Here is a 12,931-nt window from a genome sequence, read left to right as displayed (position 1 = left end):
CTGTCTGTCTGTCTGTCTGAAATTATACCACAAGTTTTTCGTACCACAAAGGGATAGGATTGGTTATGGGGGTTATGGCTCAAACCATTTAGGAATTGGGGCAAAAAGGGGGAAAACAAGGGTTTCTAGGTTAATGGACAATAAAGACATTTTTAAATCAGTGTAAGGGAGTTAATCCAATCAATTTGCAACAGCATAGTGAACAGCAGTAAAAGCAAAATATTTAATATAAATTCAATTCCAAGTTCTTTGACTACAGTTATTCTATTTCACAAACCTATAATGTGTCAAATATTTAATTGCAATCCAAATTCAGACCTGTATCAATTATTAGTGCTAATATTGTGTCCATTTTTGTCTCAACTGTTTGGTCAGCGAAGCAATTTATTATTAGGTGGTCTTTCCTTTCTATATACACTAAACAGTTATTGCAGATTCATTAATATTCGTTGCATACTAATTTTCACGGATTTCGTTGCTACAGGGCAAATAAAATATAAAAAAGAAGACCATTTGTCCTTTTAAGAAAATACATCAAATAAAATGTCCAGTGGCAAATATAACAAGAAGAATAGAGCTCACATTCATGTATCTGTCTAGAGAACAATTAACAGTTTAACCAATCAAATTTGGGTAAACGGTTTTTGAACTGGTTGGCAAAACTTACTGAAAACGTCTATGTTGAAAACCTTGTATTGTAGGGTCAATAGACTCAAATAGTCTATGGGAGCAACATTGCTAGATCAAAAAAATTTCCAACAAAACTTTAGGGAAGGTATGGGTACAGTAAACACACATACTTTTTTGTTTGCAATATATTTTCTGGAATAATTTTAATATTAAATGTTTCTTTTCAGTACTTTGACACTTAGTAACGAACCTAGTCATCTAAAATCTAAATTGGTAGTCAGATGCATCTAGGAAAGCAAGACAATATATCAACTTCATTTCACAAACATGTTGATTTTCCCTTGATACAGTAGACCAAGTGAATACAGGTATAGTCAAATAGTTTATTACAAAACTTAATCAATTTTTTTTTTTACCATCCGGATTACTAGCAGGTTTATCTGATAATATATTGTACTATATGTATATTAACAATTAGATTGTAAGTTTCTGTGGTGATCTAAACTAAATATACCTAGAAAAAAATTTCATAAATGTTTGAGACCGAAAGCTTTTGGATTAGTTTTTTGATGATGAATTTCTCAAAAAAATTCTTTTTGATAAACTTTTCTCAGATTTGACTACTATTATGATTTGGACATTAAAGTATACAGTGGTATTCATCTTTGATAGACCTAGTGCTACAGTTTAAAAGGTAAACAAAGAATATGCACACAGGAATATCCATCCAGAACACAAAATCAGTACATAGACAGCATAAATAAACGAAAAAAAGAAAGGAAAAGTGCTTTTATTGCTGTTCTTCATCTCATACATAATCTCTTTTCACAAAATTTATCATTTTCACTGAAAAGTTTGAATAGGTTTTAAAAAAAAATTAAATGTATGAAAATATACTTTTTGTTGCTATTGATATACAAGTCATTATTCAGGCATACATTTTATCAATGAAAGTTATCATTATAAGTTATAATAAGGCAATATAAGTTAAGAACTCTTTTTTAGCTCACCTGGCCTGAAGGGCCACGTGAGCTTTTCTCATCACTTGGTGTCTGTCGTTGTCGTCTGTAGTCTGTGGTCGTTAATTCTTACAAAAAATCTTCTCCTCTGAAAATACTGGGCCAAATTAAACCAAACTTGACCACCATCATCATTGGGGAATCTAGTTTTAAAAATGTGTCCGGTGACCCAACCAACCAAGATTTATAAAGAATGATTAATAATAGTTTTAAGTTCCATTCTTTCATATTTATTAAAAAGAAATGATGTTTTAGAGGAGCCAACAACTGAGCAGAGAGCAGACGAGAGATTGATGACCTTGAAGAGTAAGCAAAGTCAACAGTAAGACAGCTGTTAAGTATATCTGGGGTTACCAAATATTATGGTAAGAACCTCATCTATAATCAAACTTGGTGAGTATTCTTTTTGTTGGTTAGATATTATGCATCATTATGAAAAAAGGGGGGTGTAGGGTATAAATCAACAAGGCAGCTACCCAATGAAAATAAATAACCAAAGACATCTACAGGTCTTCAACTATAGACTGATGTTTATACAATACATGAACTTGTAAATCATCCAAAATGTCAGCACAAAAAGTAAAAGATATGTGAGTAAAATGAACAGACTAACAAATAACTTACATACACACCAATATCTGACCTAAGCACATGAGCATGTTGCAGGGTGAAACTTTTTTTTATATAAAGCCCACCCTTTTTGTGCAATGCCTAACCAAACTACAAAATTTCATACAGAAAACTTTTCAAATTGAAGGGTTTCAAATTTTGAATAAGGTAATTTGTTAATCTTTAAAAAAAAATGCCAGATGCAATTAACAAACAACAAAATAATTGGAAATCTTGACTCCCCCGCAAGAGAAAAATGTCACTCTTATTATTGAGTAAAATGGCCATTACCTCAATGGTCTTTAAAATTAATTCAGTTGCTCTGGTCATTTTTCAAAATTTAACAAGTGAATGGAGTTGTTTTGATGAAGCTTACCTTTAATCAATGGGAGATAACTGTGACCACATGGATCATAATTCTGAAAACTTATCCTGAAATCCTGGGCTTAAAAAGTCCTGAGGTCCCAAATTTAAATAAATTTAAATCTCGACATCCCGAAATTCGAAAAAAGAATTCCTGGATCTTGAAAGGGTCAATCCCGACATCCCAAGGTTAGAAACACCCAATCCCGGAGTCCCGATAAAGGTCCTATCCCCCTCATATCTGTAATTGATAACTAAGATAAAAGAAATACAGAAATTGTTTACATTAAATTGCCTTTTGCCATGCTTACATCAACAAAATTTTTATTTTTTCATTTTCCAAAATAAATTCCAAGGCTAAGATGTAGGATGCCATTCTTCTAACAAAATACCACAGCATGGAGACCCAAATCAGCACACTAAAATGTCCAATGTGTGTCCTACATCTTGAAATAAATATCATTTTAAAAATGTTCAATTATCTTCAAAAACATTTAATATTAATTTTTTTTTACTCATTTCTACTCTGTTGAGACTATTTGACTAGCACTGCACTTTGACTTTGACTAAGACAAACAAAATGTTTATTGAAGTTGAATGGCTTTAGTGATGACTTCGTTGAGGTCATGGAAAGCATTTTGTCATTGGTGGTTGTTTTATGGGCTTTGACCTTTTGAGTCATAAAGACCTTATGTATGTTAGTTCCATTGAAATGTTCAATACATTGTCAATGCTAAACATTTGATTGACTTTGACTGATTTTTTTTTAGTTTCTAAAGAGTATAAATGAGTTTGAACAAAGTGCAGCATAACTTTTTCTGCATGATAAGAAGATTTGATTTTAATATTTTCACCAAATTTACTGATTTAAGCAAGGCTTATGGTTTGTGCAATATTAGAATATGCTTTTTTCACAAGGAGCTTGTCACTTTCACTAAAAAAACAATAAAGATACCATCAAATTTATAAAGCTAAGCTTAAGGTTTGATGTGTTATAGGAGCTTGAAATTGTTAAAAAAAAATTACTTAATTATCTTGTGTATTTGTGTCAGCTTCCATTCACTTTTTAAAAGTTTGAAAAAATACATAAAGAGGCATTTATTAACATAAATTAAAGTAGAATAATGGAGTAATGACATGCAATTAGCAAGTAGATATAGGAAGATGTAGTGTGAGTGCCAATGAGACAACTCTCCATCCAAATAACAATTTATAAAAGTAAACCATTATAGGTCAATGAACGTCCTTCAACATAGAGCCTTCGCTCACACTGAACAACAAGCTATAAAGGGCCCCAAAATTACTAGTGTAAAACCATTCAAACGGGAAAACCAACGGGTAGCAGTCTGTTTAGTTAAATTTTGTAAAAATGAGCTAAAAACATTGCTTATTTATTATTTTTTTCCAAGACTTCCTCATTTTGGTCTGTATGCATGCAACATTTAATAGGTACCGTTGTAGTAGAAGGTTAATCAGCTTGGTCAGATAATAAAAAGAACAGAATGTCAAACTAAAAAAATGAAACAAGGGAGCCACCGCACACAACAGGTTTGGTGACTGGTTTTTCCAACAAAAAATACAAATCTTATACAAAATTGAAAATAATGTCAGAGACAACAACCCAACCAAAGAGCAGAAAACAGCCGTAGGCCACTAATGGCTCTTCAACTCAACCAGAAAACTCAGCATCAGGAGGCAGGCTTCAGCAGGCCCTACACAAAAATGTGTACTAGTTCAGTAAAAGTGGATGTCATACTAAACTCAAAAACATAAATGAACTAAAACTAAAAAAACATACAAGACTAACAAAGGCCAGAGGGTTCTAACTAGAGACAGGTGCATAAATACAGTGGGTTAAACAGGTTTGAGAGATCTCAACCCACACCTATACCTCTAGGAGCCAACATAGAAAAAACAATTCACACAGTAAAACTCAATTAAAAAGAAGTCTGTGTCCCATGTCAGAAAAGGTAACATAAGAAACAGACTAACTAAGCCAAATGGCAATAGTTTTGGTACTTTTACAGCAGTTACAATGCTAAATTTCATGGAAAAATAAAGTAAAAAAAAGTTAATTAAAAAAATATAAAAAATTTTGAATTTTACTTTATAGAAAATAGAATAAAGTTTAATTGATTTTTTTCTTATATGCCCGTATGTAATGTTGTATATTTATTTATGTTTCATTTCAGAGTTCACCAACAGATGTTTAATTTTATAATTTTGAATTTTGCAGATTGCAGCAGGGGGATGTTACAGTCATAGACCTTGAATAGACTCCGTTGTACTAGACCAGGGAGGGTAGCGCATAGTTTCCGCAGCACTATACAATAGTAACAAGATCACTCTACCATGAGCTTGTTAAAGGGCCCGTTTGATGAAAGTGACACCAACGTTCTCCAAAACACTACAGATTTTTTTTGCAGATGCAGCCGAGAGGATGTTTCAGTCATGCAACGTTCTCAAACACTAATAATTTACAATTTTTTTTTGTTTTAGATGCAACCTCAGTCATAGACCCTAGAGTATGGCTATGTTGTAACAGATGAAGAAAAGTGGCATATAGATTTCTGTATGTCCATTTCTTTGTATAAAAGTAATAAATTACTAATCTTTCTTATTTATATCCATTTCAGAGTTCTTACAAAGATGTTAAGGTATACAATATTTATTATTTTTGTCTTTTTGTGTGTTTTTGTCAATGAGAGAAAACATACAGAATAAATCAATCCGAAGTATTTTAAAACTGGTGTAATTTGAGACAAAACACCCTGGAACACAAAAAATATCCTACCTCACAAAATTAAACACAACATCTTATTTTCACCTTTTTTCATTGAAGCAGCATACACAGTGTAATCAAGAATGTATGCATGTCCTTGAACATCTAGAAATAGAATATCTCTAATAGTAAACAGTCCGGTATAATGATCAACAAGAGCTACACTAAAAATAAAGTAAAAAAAGTTAATTTGAAAAAATATATATTTAATTTTTGAAATTTACCTCAAAGAAAATAAAATAAAGTTTAATTGATTTTATTCTTATATATGTGTAATGTTGTATATGTATTTATGTTTCTTTTCAGAGTTCACCAACAGATGTTTAATTTTATAATTTTGAATTTTGCAGATTGCAGCAGGGGGATGTTACAGTCATAGACCTTGAATAGACTCCGTTGTACTAGACCAGGGAGGGTAGCGCATAGTTTCCGCAGCACTATACAATAGTAACAAGATCACTCTACCATGAGCTTGTTAAAGGGCCCGTTTGATGAAAGTGACACCAACGTTCTCCAACACACTACAGATTTTTTTTTACAGATGCAGCCGAGAGGATGTTTCAGTCATGGACCCATTTGATGGAAATGACACCAACGTTCTCCAACACTAATAATTTACATTTTTTTTTTGTTGTAGATGCAACCTTATCCATAGACCCAGAGTATGGCTATGTTGTAACAGATGAAGAAAAGTGGCATATAGATTTCTGTATGTCCATTTCTTTGATGGAAGTGATAAATTACTAATCGCTCTTCATATCCATTTCAGAGTTCTTACAAAGATGTATAGGTATACGGTATTTATTATTTCCGTCTTTTTGTGTATTTTTGTCAATGAGATAAAACACACAGAAAAAATCAATCAGAAGTATTAACTGATGTACAAATTTGGAGGAACACCAGAAATATCCTACCTCACAAAATATAACACACCAGACACATTAATTTTCACCCTTTTTCAATAAAGCAGCACACACAGTGTAATCAAGAAGTTATTCATGTCCTGGAACATCTAGGAATAGCATATCGCTAATAGCATTTCTACAATTATCCTAAAAATTCAAACAGTCGGGTACAATGATAAACAAGAGATACACAAAAAAGGAATATACCAAAGGGCCAATATTAAACCATGTGGTGAAAAAAGACAAGACAACACATAACCAAAAGAAATGACAGAAAATTGTCTACACTGATAACAAAATATTGTACAGCAACAACCCAACCAAAGACCTGAGAGCACCAAGCACCAATCCAACCAAAGACCAGGGATGATCTCCAGCACCAAGCACCAACCAAAACAAAGAACAGGCATGAACTAGGGCAAAGAGCACCAACCCAACCGAAGACCTGAGAGGTTTTCAGGCACCATGCACCAACCAAACTAAAGAGCCAGGGATGATCACAGGCACCAAGCATCAACCTTTCCAAAGACCAGGGATGATTTCAGGTACAACACACCAACCTTACCAAAGACCAGGAATGATCTCAGACACCAAGCACCAAAAAAAAAGAAAAAAAAGGGTGATCTCAGGCACCACAGAATGGTAGCAAGTATTTGATATGTTAACTTATTTACTAATTGTTTAAGTTAAATGTTTTTTTTCATTCTTTGCTCCATTTTTTCTATCAAAAATTGTCAAAATGCAACATGAATTTTTTATGTGTTTTTTCATCTCTTTCTTCAAAATGTTTTACTTAATGTAATAAGTAAATAATTTCTTGAATAGAAAAAAAAATTGGAAATGTTAATTTACTTTAATCAATGAATGAAAAAAGAAATGTTCAAACCTTTTTCATGCATAACCAAATTATTAAATGTGTTAAATAAAAGATTATAAATAACAATTTTCTATATTTTTTGGAGTAAATTAAGATATGCTTCTATGAATTGAACTGTTCCAAAATTTAATAATGTATCTTTTTTTACAGAAAATATAAGGTAAAAAAACAAATAATGACTCCGGTTTACATAAAAACACTGATATCTTGAATGACAGTAGCATAGGTGGATCCAGGGAGCCTTGCCCCCCCCCCCCCCCCCTATAAGGAATCACTGAAGCATGACTGGAGCGGGCCCCTCATGAAAAGTTCTGGATTCGCCACTGAGTAGTAATATAAAAATTCACTAAATTAGAAGGGGAGGTAACTCGTATGAAATGAGGGTTTCGATACGATATGGTATTTCAACTAAGTGATGCAATTTTGCTCTAAATTTGTGAAGTAAAATTCAGGTACACTATGCCAAGATCAAATTCATGTATATTTTACTCTTGGGAAAGTTGAGGGGGTACATTATTAAACCTAGGGTATTTTATTATTAATATATACTGCTTAAATGTGATGCTATCTGAATTGAAATCAGTTTGCCCAGGTGAAAAAGACTCCTCCACTATTATATGGAAGAAGCATTTAGTAATTGGGAAAATGTGATTGAATTTGATTCTGAATTTCTAAATTTAGTTAATATTTATATATAAAACAAAATCATTTATGATTATCACAAATATTCACCATCAAAATTTTTAACAATGTTTCTGGATTATGATGAGCCATTTTTAATTATACCCCCGCTTTAAAAAATGGGGGGTATACTGTTTTACCTCTGTCTGTCCGTCCGTCAGTCCGTCCATCAGTCCGTCAGTCAGTCCGTCCCATGAAACTTTCGTCACATTTTTCTCAGGAACTACACATCCACCCTTTCTGTAATTTGGTATCAACATTTATATATGTTAGCCATACTGTGTGATGCGTTTTCAGATTCATCACTTGACAACTTCCTGTTTACCGAACACTTGTATGATTTTACACATGATAGCCAAGTTGAAAATTTTCGTCACATTTTTCTCAGGAACTACACATCCACCCTTTCTGTAATTTGGTATCAACATTTATATATGTTAGCCATACTGTGTGATGCCTTTTCAGATTCATCACTTGACAACTTCCTGTTTACCGAACACTTGTATGATTTTACACATGATAGCCAAGTTGAAAATTTTCGTCACATTTTTCTCAGCAACTATAATACAAGGATTTCAGAAATTTGGTTTCAGGATTTATATAAGTCAGCTATACTGTGTGATGCGTTTTCAGATTCATCACTTGACAACTTCCTGTTTACCGAACACTTGTATGATTTTACACATGATAGCCAAGTTGAAAATTTTCGTCACATTTTTCTCAGGAACTACAATACAAGGATTTCTGAAATTTGGTTTCAGGATTTATATAAGTCAGCTATACCGTGTGATGCGTTTTCAGATTCATCACTTGACAACTTCCTGTTTACTGAACACTTGCATATTTTTACACTATTAATATTATCCACTTGCGGCGGGGGTATCATCAGTGAGCAGTAGCTCGCAGTTTCACTTGTTATAAAAGTATTCCTCATGTTATTTATTACAGAAGCCAAATGATCATTTGATTAATAATAGCATAACACCTTCTTCTTTATTCTCATAATTAAAAAAATATCAAGATAAATATGCCAATATAAATCCAAGTGGTACTTATTACATTCTTGTCGGTGGATTCTTGAATAAGTTTCATTTAATATTTAAAACTTACCAAAAAGTATTTTCCTTTATAACATATTCAGTTTGAGTACATAGATGACAGTATTTTTAGTTAGCATTTCATGAGAACAACGTAGTTAGAATTTTGACAGAAATTTGAAAAAAATAATTGGGCATTCAATAGTGATGTATAGATACAATTTAGAAAGTACTATAAAAACTGGAAATTAAATAAAAAACTCAGAAAGAAGATTGATTTGATTTGATTACAACATACACAAAAAGCGTCCCCGATTATTAAACCATTGAACAAAGTTTTCTTCTGGAATGCAGTAAAATGATTTGCCCATCAATTTCAGTAGTTCAATTTGGCATACTTTAATATGTAACAACAGTCTAAGCTAAAAAAAGAGGTTGGAGATTAACCCAGAGTGGAAAGCCCGCGCTTATTTGATTTGTTTATAATATTTTGTCAAATTGATCAATGTAGAAATGGTGATAGTTGAAATAACTTTAGATGAGGTTTATTAATTAAGTTTTAAAACATTTTAGGTCGTTGGGTCCAATGATCAACTGATATTAATAAAACATTTTAAAACATTGTCTTGTTTGCATTGCCAGTGCTTTTGGGTGGTTGAAATTGGGTTTGCATAGCAATCCATGCAATTTTTGGTAGTACACCAGTTTAAAAGGATAAAAACTGAAATTTCAGATTTGTAATTAAACAATTTTCCCAATTTTTTTACTGTTTTCAATACATCTTGATTGTCAAATTGGAGAATAACATAGTACATTAGTACTTGAAACTAAATTTAGGTCACAGTCATTTGCATTTAAAGTTTCATAGCTGAACATTATTGTTCATCTTGAAAGTTGTTTTTGAAGATTAAACAAATATCAAATTATCATTTCAGAAATACATTGAGCTTTGAGCGCTGCGTCTTTTACTAACATATAACATAGTTTCTTTTTGGTGTAGCTTTCAGTAGTTAGGGTCTGGTTTTTTCTTCTGTTTTTTTCATTTGTTCTTTGGATGGTGTTATGGTTTTCAAGTGTTCTGCTTTCAAAGGAATCTTCATATGTAATTCTGAAATGAAAGTATTTGATATTTGTACGGTCATTTAAATATTAAACAAAAACCAATTTGGAGCTTAAAGCTACTTTGAATTTTTTATAATTTTTGATACAATATCAAAAGCAAATGTCTTAAATCAAATTCTAAATTGTATTTGACATATTATGATGTATTGGAAACGAAAAAATTAAATGTATATTTGAATCTTAAATTGAATTCAAATACAGTATTGTGAAAAATTACCCAAAATGTTATTTACTTGAGCGTCAACAAAATTATTTCAGGGTATCTGTTTCTTTAAAGCACTTATTGCTAACAAGGTAATGGTGAAGTAAAAGTAACATTTAAAAATTATAATCTAATTGGATGTATCTCTTATCTATAAAAATCACTTAAATCTTTAACCAAATGGGAAAGCAATTAATTAAATCATTTGACACACCCCCTAAAAAAAAATTTCATTCTGAGTTATCTTAAAACTATCATCATTTCCCAGAGAAATTTAAATAATTATCCCTAGCGTTAAATGGTAGTAAAATCTATTTTGCTTCAGATATCTCATTCTTTGGTTAATTTTTCAACTCTAATCCCCAATAATATGCTTTCATTCAGACATTTAACAAATTCTTCATACAAATCCCCCAAAAAATAATCTTGTGAAAAACTAAAATTTGTGGTTCTCATGAATAATAATAAAAAAAAAACTGTCAATGATAGTGAATCCACAGTATTCACTTTTTGCTTGAAAAAATTTGTAATCAAGTTTTATCATTAAGCCTCAAATGTTGTATATAAGCAACATCCATTACTTTTAAGCAAGGGAGATAACTTGTTTCAAATTTTAATTTTATGATGAAAATTCTAAAAATAATTTCTGGGAACAGGCTATTTGTTTATGTCTTCTTTGTCCATTCAACATCATATTTTTCTAAAATCAGTGTAATTTTTATTCGATTACAAAAATCTTTAGTAAATATTTGGTTTATAATTATGATTTTGACTTTTACCGTTCAGGAGTTATGGTTCTTGAAAGATTGAAAAATGGCTTTTCCAGTCGTGTCTGTGCATTTACTCATGAACTGTTCGACCAAAGCTTTTCAAATTTTAATATGTTGTTACTGATGACAAAATGGAGGTCAAGTACAATAATGTCGATTTTGACTTTAACCGTTCATCAGTTATGGTTCTTGAAAGATTGAAAAATGGCGTTTCCATTCATGTTGTTGCATATACTCATGAACCATTCAACCTAAGCTTTTCAAATTTTAATATGTTGATACTGATGACAAAATGGATGTCAAATTTGATATTGACGTTTTTTACTTTCACCGTTCATCAGTTATGGTTCTTGTGATATTAACAGGACACAAATAAATGTTAATAAATCCGGTTTGCTGTCGTTATGACAGCCTCTTGTTAAAACATTTATTAGATTCATAAACTATTCTGAATTTTTACCAAACTTGAACAGAACTTGGACAAAAGCTTCTTTCAATTAAAAGATAAAAAAAGACTTTAGGGACTGCTACAGTGATTTAATAAGATATACATATTATGGTTCCTATGGCACATCATCAGGATTGCAATTACAGGAAAGTACAGAATTTTGTAATGATAATTTGCATTTCACAATGACACCATCAGGATAAATTATAAATAGGGAGTGAAGGTAGATGTGAATTATCTTTAACTGGATCAAGAATGTAAAAATAAAATATGTTTTTGTAAATTTGGACGACATTTGACTTGCAATTATGTACCATTTACTATGCTGGATGTAGTACAGACTTGCTTACGGTACCATTTCAACACTGGAAATAGTACATTTGTCTGAGCGAAGCCAATTGGAAGCACGTACCTCTTAGTGAAGCTAATTGGGAGCACATACCCTCTGTCTTGTTGCGAAGCCAATTGGAAGCAGTACATATATACCTCTGTCTGCTAAAGCTAATTAGAAGCAGTACCCCCGGCAGAGTGGTCCCAATTAGAGGTAGTAACTCTGAGCGAAGCCAATTGGAAGCATGTACCTCTGCAAAATTTGATTAAACACTATTCAACAAATTTTATTTAACATTCTTTTTAAACTTGACTCCCATTATTACCTTCTTTTATTTTTTATTTATTATTTTTCCTCCTGTTGACATTGTGAAGTGCAAATTATCACTTCACCATTTTGTACTCTTTAGTTTTTATTCTAGAAATTAAAACATGCCAATATAGTTTAATTACTCCAACAAACCATGAAGTATTGTTATAAGTGAATCTTTTATAGACAATTCAAATAAAAAAAATACTATGCATTTTGCTGATTATATATTTTACTGGGAATTTAACTTAGTAACTGTAAATGTAAAATACCATTAATACTTTTTGTCCAGCCTTCAATTTTAGTTGAAAAAAATGAGACCTAGTCATCCTACATTCTGTCAGCGGCGTCGTCGTTGCCGATCACAAATATTCACTCCTTTCTAAAACTATTCTGGATTTCTACCAAACTTCGACAAAAGCTTGTTTATGATTATAAGATAGTATCCAGAAGTAAATTTTGTAAATAAAACAAATTAATTTTTCCATATTTTACTTATAAATGCCAGGATACAATACATTCACTCTGTGGTTAAAAGTTTTTAAAATTTTAATAACTTCTTAAAATATTTTGGATTTGTAAATAAACTTGGACAGAAGCTTGTTTACGATCAAAAGCTAGTATCTAGAAGGAAAATTATTTAAAACTTTGTTCCTGTTTTTCCGTATTTTACTTATAAATGGACTTAGTTAACCTTAAATACAATCTGAAGTTTTAAAACATTTATTAGATTCATAAACTATCCTGGATTTTTACCAAACTTGGACAGAAGCATCTGTAACAATCAAAAGATAAGAAAAAGACTAGGGATTGCTACAGTGAATCTCAGGCACTGGGTTCTGGGGA

The 12,931-nt window shown here is 31.5% G+C and overlaps 1 long non-coding RNA gene across 1 annotated transcript; it reads left to right on the top strand.

Annotated features, from left to right (window-relative positions):
- Nucleotides 1–862: 862 nt before the first annotated feature.
- On the top strand, nucleotides 863–2,436 carry LOC143054223 (uncharacterized). Its single transcript, XR_012971604.1, has 2 exons — nucleotides 863–998; nucleotides 1,905–2,436. It is a non-coding gene; the product is annotated as an uncharacterized LOC143054223 (long non-coding RNA).
- Nucleotides 2,437–12,931: the final 10,495 nt, after the last annotated feature.

Source organism: Mytilus galloprovincialis, chromosome 12, assembly GCF_965363235.1.
Source record: "Mytilus galloprovincialis chromosome 12, xbMytGall1.hap1.1, whole genome shotgun sequence".
Taxonomy (NCBI): domain Eukaryota; kingdom Metazoa; phylum Mollusca; class Bivalvia; order Mytilida; family Mytilidae; genus Mytilus; species Mytilus galloprovincialis.
The sequence above is the reverse complement of the archived record's forward strand: the minus strand, read 5'-3'. Positions and strand labels throughout refer to the sequence as shown.